Source organism: Heterodontus francisci, unplaced genomic scaffold (assembly GCF_036365525.1).
Source record: "Heterodontus francisci isolate sHetFra1 unplaced genomic scaffold, sHetFra1.hap1 HAP1_SCAFFOLD_51_1, whole genome shotgun sequence".
NCBI lineage: Eukaryota > Metazoa > Chordata > Chondrichthyes > Heterodontiformes > Heterodontidae > Heterodontus > Heterodontus francisci.
In genome coordinates, this window is record NW_027141937.1 from 1,031,059 (window position 1) to 1,040,381 (window position 9,323).

General features: G+C 45.0%; 1 non-coding gene across 1 annotated transcript; it reads left to right on the forward strand.

Moving 5' to 3' along the window:
- The first annotated feature begins 8,568 nt into the window (after window positions 1–8,568).
- Window positions 8,569–8,640, forward strand: trnat-ugu (transfer RNA threonine (anticodon UGU)). Its single transcript has one exon. It is a non-coding gene; the product is annotated as a tRNA-Thr (tRNA).
- The last annotated feature ends 683 nt before the right edge of the window (window positions 8,641–9,323 follow it).

Here is a 9,323-nt window from a genome sequence, read left to right on the forward strand (position 1 = left end):
TTCACCTGAGACCAGTGTCAGTGTGCAGCTATGAGAGGGGATTTCTGTACAGTCAGGGCAGTGAGACCAGTGTTAATGTGCAGCTATGAGAGGGGATTTCTGTACAGTCAGAGCAGGAAACAGCAGTGAGACCAGTGTTAATGTGCAGCTATGAGAGGGGATTTCTGTCCAGTCAGAGCAGGGAACAGCAGTGAGACCAGTGTTAATGTGCAGCTATGAGAGGGGATTTCTGTACAGTCAGAGCAGGGAAAAGCAGTGAGACCAGTGTTAATGTGCAGCTATGAGAGGGGATTTCTGTACAGTCAGGGCAGGGAACAGCAGTGAGACCAGTGTTAATGTGCAGCTATGAGAGGGGATTTCTGTACAGTCAGAGCAGGGAACAGCAGTGAGACCAGTGTTAATGTGCAGCTATGAGAGGGGATTTCTGTACAGTCAGAGCAGGGAACAGCAGTGAGACCAGTGTTAATGTGCAGCTATGAGAGTGGATTTCTGTACAGTCAGAGCAGGGAACAGCACTGAGACCAGTGTTAATGTGCAGCTATGAGAGGGGATTTCTGTACAGTCAGAGCAGGGAACAGCAGTGAGACCAGTGTTAATGTGCAGCTATGAGAGGGGATTTCTGTACAGTCAGAGCAGGGAACAGCAGTGAGACCAGTGTTAATGGGCAGCTATGAGAGGGGATTACTGTACAGTCAGGGCAGGGAACAGCAGTGAGACCAGTGTTAATGTGCAACTATGAGAGGGGATTTCTGCACCATCAGGGCAGGGAACAGCAGTGAGGGAGAGAAGCTGTCGGTGTCTGGGCAGAGTCTGAGTTTAACGAATAGTATCAAGAAAGAGCAATTATATTGGGACTGGGTTGTGTTCTCTCTCACACACAGACAGTTACTCTCCCTCCCTCTGTCTTGCTCTCTCTCACAGAGACAAACCACTTTTTTCTCTCTCTTGTGAACTCTGTCTCATACTCTTTCTCTCTACCCATTTTCCAGTAGAAATAGAAAACCTTCTGCTAGTTTGGAGAATCTGGAGTTGTTCTTCTTTGGGAAGAGAAGGTTGAGATGAGATTTGATAGAGGTGTTCAAAATCATGAAGGGTTTGGACAGAGTAGAGAGGGAGAAACTATTCCCATTGGCAGAAGGGTCAAGAACCAAAGGGCACAGATTTAAGGTGAAAGGCCAAAGAACCAGAGGCAACATGAGGAAAAACTTTTTTATGCAGCGAGTGGTTAAGATCTGGATTGCACTGCCTGACAGTGTGGTGGAGGCAGATTCAATCATGACTTTTGAAAGAGAATTTAATAATTATCTGAAGAAAAGAAAATGCAGGGTTACAGGCAAAGGCGGGGGAGTGTGACTAGCTGGCTTGTTCTTGCAGAGAGCTGGCATGGACACAAAGGGCTGAATGGCCTCCTTCTGTGCTGTAACCTGTCTATGATTCTATGACTCTAAGCCTAGAGATTACCAGTGCCTGTGAGTGCCTCAAATGTCTGCAGGCGGTGAACCAGCCCACAAACCAAGGAATGAAGCAGTAATTAAAGTTCAGAAATCCTAAGGTATCAGGATGTGGGAGGGACTATTGCTCTCAGTTTAAAGTACTGATTTCATTAATTGAATATCCTTAGTGTCCCAGCTCAGTGTAATCCTGAGCAATAATTGCCAGCAGGTTTTTGAAGTGACAATTAAATGAGGCCCTGTTGGTGGATGTTAAAGATTCCCCAGCGATATTGAAAGAATCACAGGGAATTCTCGCACTGTCCTGACCAACATTCCTGACTCAGTAACATCACCTGAAACAGCTGAACACAAAGAACTAACTGAAGGGTCAAAGTGCAAGGGAGAAAAACCAAACCCGTGTCAACTTCACACAGGAACCCATCGACCATCAGAAAACACACTTCATGAGCTGCAATGTCTGATCATTGAGTCACAGGTATCCCCTCCTGCCTGGCTTCGTTCCGTGTGGGAATGGGAATTAGAATGTTTCAGCAACTCATGAAAGTATCCCTGGAGCAGTTGAAACAGCATTCCCCGTGTTTCAATAAGAAATTCTGATCTGAAATGAAGAAAAAACAGAAAATGCTGGTAAAATTCAGCAGATCTGTCCATCGCAGGACTGATACAAGCTCAATTCTCAATCCAAACAGTGAGAGATCCAAACACTGAGACAGAATATGAACAGAGAGAGAAAAAACAGGTTAACTGTGCTATGAGAGTAAAAACAGGAAATGCTGCAAATACTCAGCAGGTCTGGCAGCATCTGTGGAGAGAGAAGCAGAGTTAACAATTTCAAGTCAGTTACCCTTCATCACAGCTGACAAATATTAGAAATATAAAAGGTTTTAAGCAAGTAAAGCTGGGGGTGGGGCAAGAGATAACAAAAGAGGTGTTGATTGGACAAGGTCACAGAGAATAACTGACCAGAAGGGCATGGAACAAAGGCAAACAGTGCTGAACAGTGCTCAATGGTGTGCTGAAAGACAAAGCGTTAGTACAGAGAAGGTGTGAATTGACTGTAATGCACAAAGCACTCCGAACACAAACATTAAACATTTAAAAAAAAAAACAGAAACAATGGGTAGACACAGTAGAAACAAACGAACCAAACTACAAAAAAATGAAATAAAGTAACCAAAGAAAAAGGAAAAACTAAACATAAAAAAGTGTGTTGGGGGGGTGGGGGTGGGGGTGGGGTCCGTCATGCTCTGAACTGATTGAATTTAATGTTCAGTCCGGCAGGATGGAGCGTGCCTAATCACTGACCTGAAACGTTAACTCTGCTTCTCTCTCCACAGATGCTGCAGACCTGCTGAGTATTTCCAGCATTTTTTGTTTTTGTTTTAGATTTCCAGCATCTGCAGTATTTTGCTTTTATGTTACGAGAGTACTTCTACTGTTTTTGTAAACATGTTTTAAATATGCAAAGTTGAATTATGGACACTGATTCATGTGGAATCTTGAAGAGATTCCTCCAGTTCTCTGGCATCATTCGCATATTCAAGGAGGATTGAAAGATTGTGGTGCGAGTCTCCGCTCTTTCCAACCTTACCTCCCAGGATGCAGCCCATTCAAACTGGGTGACTTTTCTGCTGTGAGAGCTGCCAACCTTGTAATTGTCTCCTCTTTATCTATTTTCATTTCGTCCAATTTTCTCTCTTCCTCCTCCTTTCCTGTGACATTGGCAGCATCCGCTCATTTTGTGATGACAGATGAAATGTACTTAATTAGTACCTCAGCCACACCCTCTGCCTCCACAGGATCTCCTAATTGACCCACCCTTTCATTGTCTGTCTATATGTTGGTAAAAGACTTCAGTGTTCCCAGTTATGTGACCTGCTAATCTTTTCTCATACATTCTCTTGCTGATCTCATTTCCTTTTTCAGCTCTCCTCTGTACTTTCTGTATTCTGCTTGTTTCTCTACTGCATATGAGTCCTCACATGATTTCTATGTTAATGATTTTTGAACTATTTTGTTGAAGGATTGAGTTTTGTAAATTTCTCCCTAGCTCCCCTCATGGTCAGGCAGAAAGTTTAACTGCTGTGTTTTCAATCAGCAACAGCTTTATTTGAAAAGCCATTGGGACAGGATTCCGGGTTTTAATCCAGTCACAAATCTGGTTCTGATGTCTTGTGGCTCCAACTGTCACATGACCTGTCAGAGGGTGACCTCATAATTGACCCATTCATGGAGCTGTGGGTTGATGTTTAAATTGCTTCAAAATAATTTTCCAGAAGGATAATTAAAATGAATCGATATATAAAAGGTAGATTTTGTGAATTTGTGCTCCCAGTGGAAATTCCTGCAGTCAGGTTTTCAGATCCCCAATTCCCCACAGGAAGCTCTGTGCTCAGAGTCTGTATTCATTACAACAACATTATACAGAATCATTTCATGGGAGACCCCAGTGTGAATTGTAGACAGGTGGGTCAGTTTTAACTTTCAAAGTAACACAGAAGCAAAATACTGCAGATGCTGGAAATCTGAAATAAAAACAGAAAATGCTGGAAATACTCAGCAGGTCTGGCAGCATCTGTGGAGAGAGAAACAGAGTTAACGTTTCTGGTCTGTGACCTTTCATCTGAACAGGGCTGAAATTGTCTGTGGAACAGAAACGATGGGCCAAGTGGCCTCTTTCTGTGCCTTCAACTTTCTCTGACTCTGTGATTCCATGAGATTGTGGAATCAATTTCAGGGTCGATGACATTGCACTCTGTAAGGATAGGAAGATGGAGATTATTAAGTACAGTGCAAAAATATAGATGCTTTTACATTATTTTAATCAAAATTGATTTAAATTTTGTGCTCACGAATCCTATCTTTTGATCACAATGACACTGATAACAATGGAAAAAGAAAGAGTTGCATTTCACGACCACAGGACGTTGCAAAGTGTTTTACAGCCAATGAAGGACTTTCCAAGTGTAGTCACTGTAGTCATGCAGGAAACATGGTGGCCAATGTGCGCACAGCAAGCTCCCAGAAACAACAATGTGATAAAAACGAGATAATCTGCTTTTTAGTGATGATGATTCAGGGTTAAACAATGACCAGCACCCCAGAAATAATTCCCCTTCTATTCTCTGAAATAGTGCCATGGTACCTTTAACATCCACCTGAGAGGGCAGAGGGATCCTCAGTTTTCTGTTTCACCTGAAAAACAGCATTTCTGATAGTGCAGCACTGCCTCAGTACTGGACTGGAGTGTCAGCCATTTTTAAAGGGCTGTTAGTCCTACTGGAAAATATTTAAAGGAAGATTAAATGAAATGAAATAAATACATTGCTTTTGCCTCTCTCCCATCCCCCCAATAACAGTTAAATTAATTATTTGCCCTTTCCTTCCCAAAACCTACCTTTACCATCTGACCTTCCGCCCAAAACTGCACAAACTGTAAACTATAACCCTTCCCACCATCCCCTACACCCATGACATTAATTTGACTCCGTCCCCCCACCCTCACACTGAGAAACTTACCTTCTGCCCCCTCCCCATCAGTGTTGCACCTCATTTCCCCGGATGGGGCTCCGAAGGCACGGCAGTGCCAGTCACTGGGCTGAAGATCGCAGCAGGATATCAGGAAGTGATGGGATAATAATTAATGCAGGTTTGTGGTCCCGTTGCCGAGCGGTGGGGGTCCCCCACAAGGCCTCGCCGTCGCCGGCAATATCGAGCCAGGCCCTGCCGGCGTTGAGGTCCGTGGCGGGCCTCATCCGGGGCCATCTTCAAGCGGCTCCCACCCCACCCCCACCACAGATCTTGACGTCGAGGGATCTAGAGAATCCAGCCCATTGTTTCTGTCAATCTCAACTCCACAAGGATTTGCCTGTTAATTGTAGAAAAATTAAAGCTCAATAACCTTTTGATAAAAGGGGGTTCAAATCCATTTCCAAAAAATGATAGTTCTCATTGTATCTAGAACATGTTTTCTGACATACAAACATACCAATTAGGAGCAGGAGTAGACCACTCTGCCCCTCGAGTCTGCTCCACCATTCAATAAGATCATGACTGATCTGATTGCAACCTCAACTCCACATTCCCACCTGCCCCCGATAACCTTTCACCCCCTTGTTTATCAAGAATCTATCTACCTCTGTCTTAAAATATTTCAGAATTTCTGTCGTCCAGCAATCCTCACTTTGTTTCCTGGATTTCACCTGAGAAATGTATTTCCACACTTTGGATATCCTGTACTTCATTAATGTTTTTTCTCTCTCGGGATCTCCGTTTAATTATATTCACCACTGGTATTTTACTGCCACACACTGACTGAAAGTGTCCCATCTTTCTGCAGGAAAAACACTCAGCTTCTTTGGCGAGGCAGTTTTCCCACTTGTGTCTCTCTCGGCCACACCTACTGCAATTGGTTGCAGCTACCACTAGATGCTCTTCCCGTCTTTCTTGTCTTTTACCACTAATTTTTCCTTTTGCTTTCTTAACAAATTCAATTGAGTCTGCAACTCTCGAGATCAGACTCTCCCTGTCCCCTCGGACAACGGATTGGTTAAACTTTCTAACCTCTGTTTGTCTGCTCAATTGAAACTCTTTCGTTAATGTGAGATCAGCCCTGGACTGTAGATGATCTGAAAGGGTGTTGTCTAATACCCCGAACATAATCCTGTCTCCATTCAGCTCTTCTCTTAAGTTGCTGTATTCACAATCCTCCGTGAGATTGTACAAGTCATTGATAAATGAATGAATACTCTCCCCTTTCTGTTTTGTATGCTTATTAAATTCAAAGTGATTCCTGACAATGCAGCAGCCAGCCGACGTCATCAGAGCGCTCCAAGCTCGCCCATGCACAAACAGTCTCCTGCGCTCTGAGATGCTGTGCATGCTCAGCCTACGTCTTCCAGGACAAAGTGGCGCATGTGCGGGAAAACTCTCTCCCCCAACTCGGCCACTCACTCCAGGCCGCTCGCTGCCCGCTCTTTGCTACCCCGCTCCCCCGCCCTCTGGCCACTTGCTACCCCCCCACCCCCGCACTGCCCTCTCTCCGTCCACTCACGCCCCGCTTCCCCCCCACGTCCCTCCAGACACTAGCTTTAAGCCATGCTGCTTCCCTCCTCTCGGCCTCTCGCTCCAACATTCGATCATTCTTCACCGCACCACCCGATAAAGCAAGGCGAGCCTCGAGGGGTGATGGGGCAATGTTGGAGCGAGTGGCCGAGAGGAGGGAAGCGGCAGATCCCATGGCCTGGAGTGTGAGCGGCCAGAGAGCAGGATGGGGGTGGTGGTGGGTGAAGCGGGGAGTGAGCAGTCAGAGAGTGGGATGGGGGGAAACAGGGAATGATCGTCCGGAGAATGGGATGGCACTGTTTAGAGGGGATTTGAGGAAAAAATGTCTCACCTCGAGGGTGGTTGGAATCTGGAACACATTGCCTGAAGGAGTGGTAGAGGCAGGAACCCTCACAACATTTAAGAAGTATCTAGATGACCACTCAAAACGCCACAGAATACAAGGCTACTGCCACGTGCTGGAAAATGGAATGAGAATAGATAGGTACTTGATGGCCGGCACGGACATGATGGCCGAAGGGCCTGTTTCTGTGCTGTATAACTCTACGACTCTATGAAACCTCACTGAATTACAGAGGGTGTGCAGCACTGTCAGAGGTGCTGTCCTTCTAATGAGACTTCAAACAGCGCGACGTTCTCCGACTATCAACCAAAACGTGTCCTTTGTGTAGATATTTTTTTTTAGAAATACAGCAATGAAACAGGCCCTTCGGCCCACCGAGTCTGTGCCGACCATCAACCACCCATTTATACTAATCCTACACTAATCCCATATTCCTACCACATCCCATCATTTCCCTACCACCTACCTATACTGGGGGCAATTTATAATGGCCAATTTACCTACCAACCTGCAAGCCTTTTGGCTTGTGGGAGGAAACCGGAGCACCCAGAGAAAACCCATGCAGACACAGGGAGAACTTGCAAACTCCACACAGGCAGTACCCAGAAATGAACCCGGGTGGATGGAGCTGTGAGGCTACAGTGCACGCCACTGTGCCACTGTGCCATATTTGCTTATGAAATGACAGTCACTGCTCCGAAAGTAATTCACTTTAGGTGAATTAAGATGACTTGGTACTGGATAACTGGCGAATGCGCAAGAGGGAGCGGGGGACTGTTGAGGGTGGGATGGAGGCGGCGATGGCAACCTTTGAGGGGATTTTTAGGTCGAAGTTGTTTTCTGTGATAAATTGAGTAGCTCCATCTTTAATCCTGGCAGCTGCCTGAATGTCACAGACAGTGACGTTTCAGTGGAAGAGGCTGCATTTGCGCATGTGCTAGTACAGCGTCACATGGTGGTTGCGTTGTCAGTAAATGCAGCGTTTTAACTTTGGCTCCACGATGACATTTTTTTCCTCAATTAAAATAGGTCTTGAGTGTCTTAATAACTTCTTCACACGTAGCCTTCTGTTCTTCATGAGGATGTTGCCTGCACACTCCCTCCATTGCAGACAATAGCGTACTGACCTGCTCCATGTCTGGCTTCTGCACGAGACCCGATGCAGTACAATACCTTGCAAAGTTCTGGAAACATCTCGGCCACTCCTCGGCTTGGTTCAGTCCAGTGACCTTTTCAAAGGTGCAAGCAAAGATTTCTCCATCTTCGCTTTGGTTTACTGCGGCCCCCATATAATGTTCTGATATCTGTCAAGGCTTAGTACACAATTTATAAGAATCTGACGGTTAAAATAACCTGAGTTTACTCTGCACATCTTGCATTGAAGGTTTCATCCACAACTCTCCATGAGGTGCCGAACAGATTATATTACATCACTTCCTGTGATGATGCACACAGTCTATTTATACAATCTGCCCAGTAACAACCCAATGTCCACTCTTATATTATTGTACAGATGTGAGAAAAGCTGAGGATGGGAATGGAATGTCTGAATGAAGATTTCATGATGCTGATGATGGAAATGAGGCTGATCTGTTACCCATTCCACAATCCCTCTTGATTTCTGTGCATGTTTCTCGATGCTGTTTCAACCAAATTGAAAAAGAATCACAAATCCTCCTCTGGAGCCTCAGGTGTCCATTCGCAAAAGGCATGGTGGCCAAGTGGTACGGCGTCAGTCTTGTAAACATAAGATCACGGGTTCAATCCCCGTACATGCCTCATGATTAGTTTCTCACTTTAAATGTTATGTTTCCAGAATAGATGTCTGTTGCATTTGTTTCAGCCATCTGGAAATCAGTGTGATGTTGCACTTTATCCTGGACACTGGGAAGAACATGAGGAGTAGCCACATGGTCCCTTGAGCCTTCTCTGCCATTGATGGAGTGAAAATATCTGAGGTCCAAGCACTGAACCTTATTACTGTGCATTTGCTTGATATTTAACAGAGCTATTCTATTAATCCCACATCCCACACTCCTGTCCTTTCCCCCATTGCCCTGTTATATTTTCCATGTCAGGTATATATACAATTCCATTTAGAGTTCCCATTGAATCTGCTTCCACTGACCTTTCAGGGTTGCATTCCAGACCAGAACAACACACCGCTGAAAAAACAATCTCCTCATCACAACGCTAATTCTTTTGTCAATTACTTTAAATGTGTTTCCTCTGGTTACTGACCCTTCTGTCACTGGCAACACTTTCTCCTTCTTCACTCTATCAAAACTCTTCAGGATTTGCATTTCCTGCTGCCTTTGCTGAAATAACAAGGCTGAGCACACATCACCAAAAGGAAAATGATTGGCTCTGAATCACATTTATCTTTCCTGTCAATCTGATGTGGACCTTGTATTTTCCCGGAACCAAACAACCTGAGCAACAAGTGTGGGTTCCAGTGATTC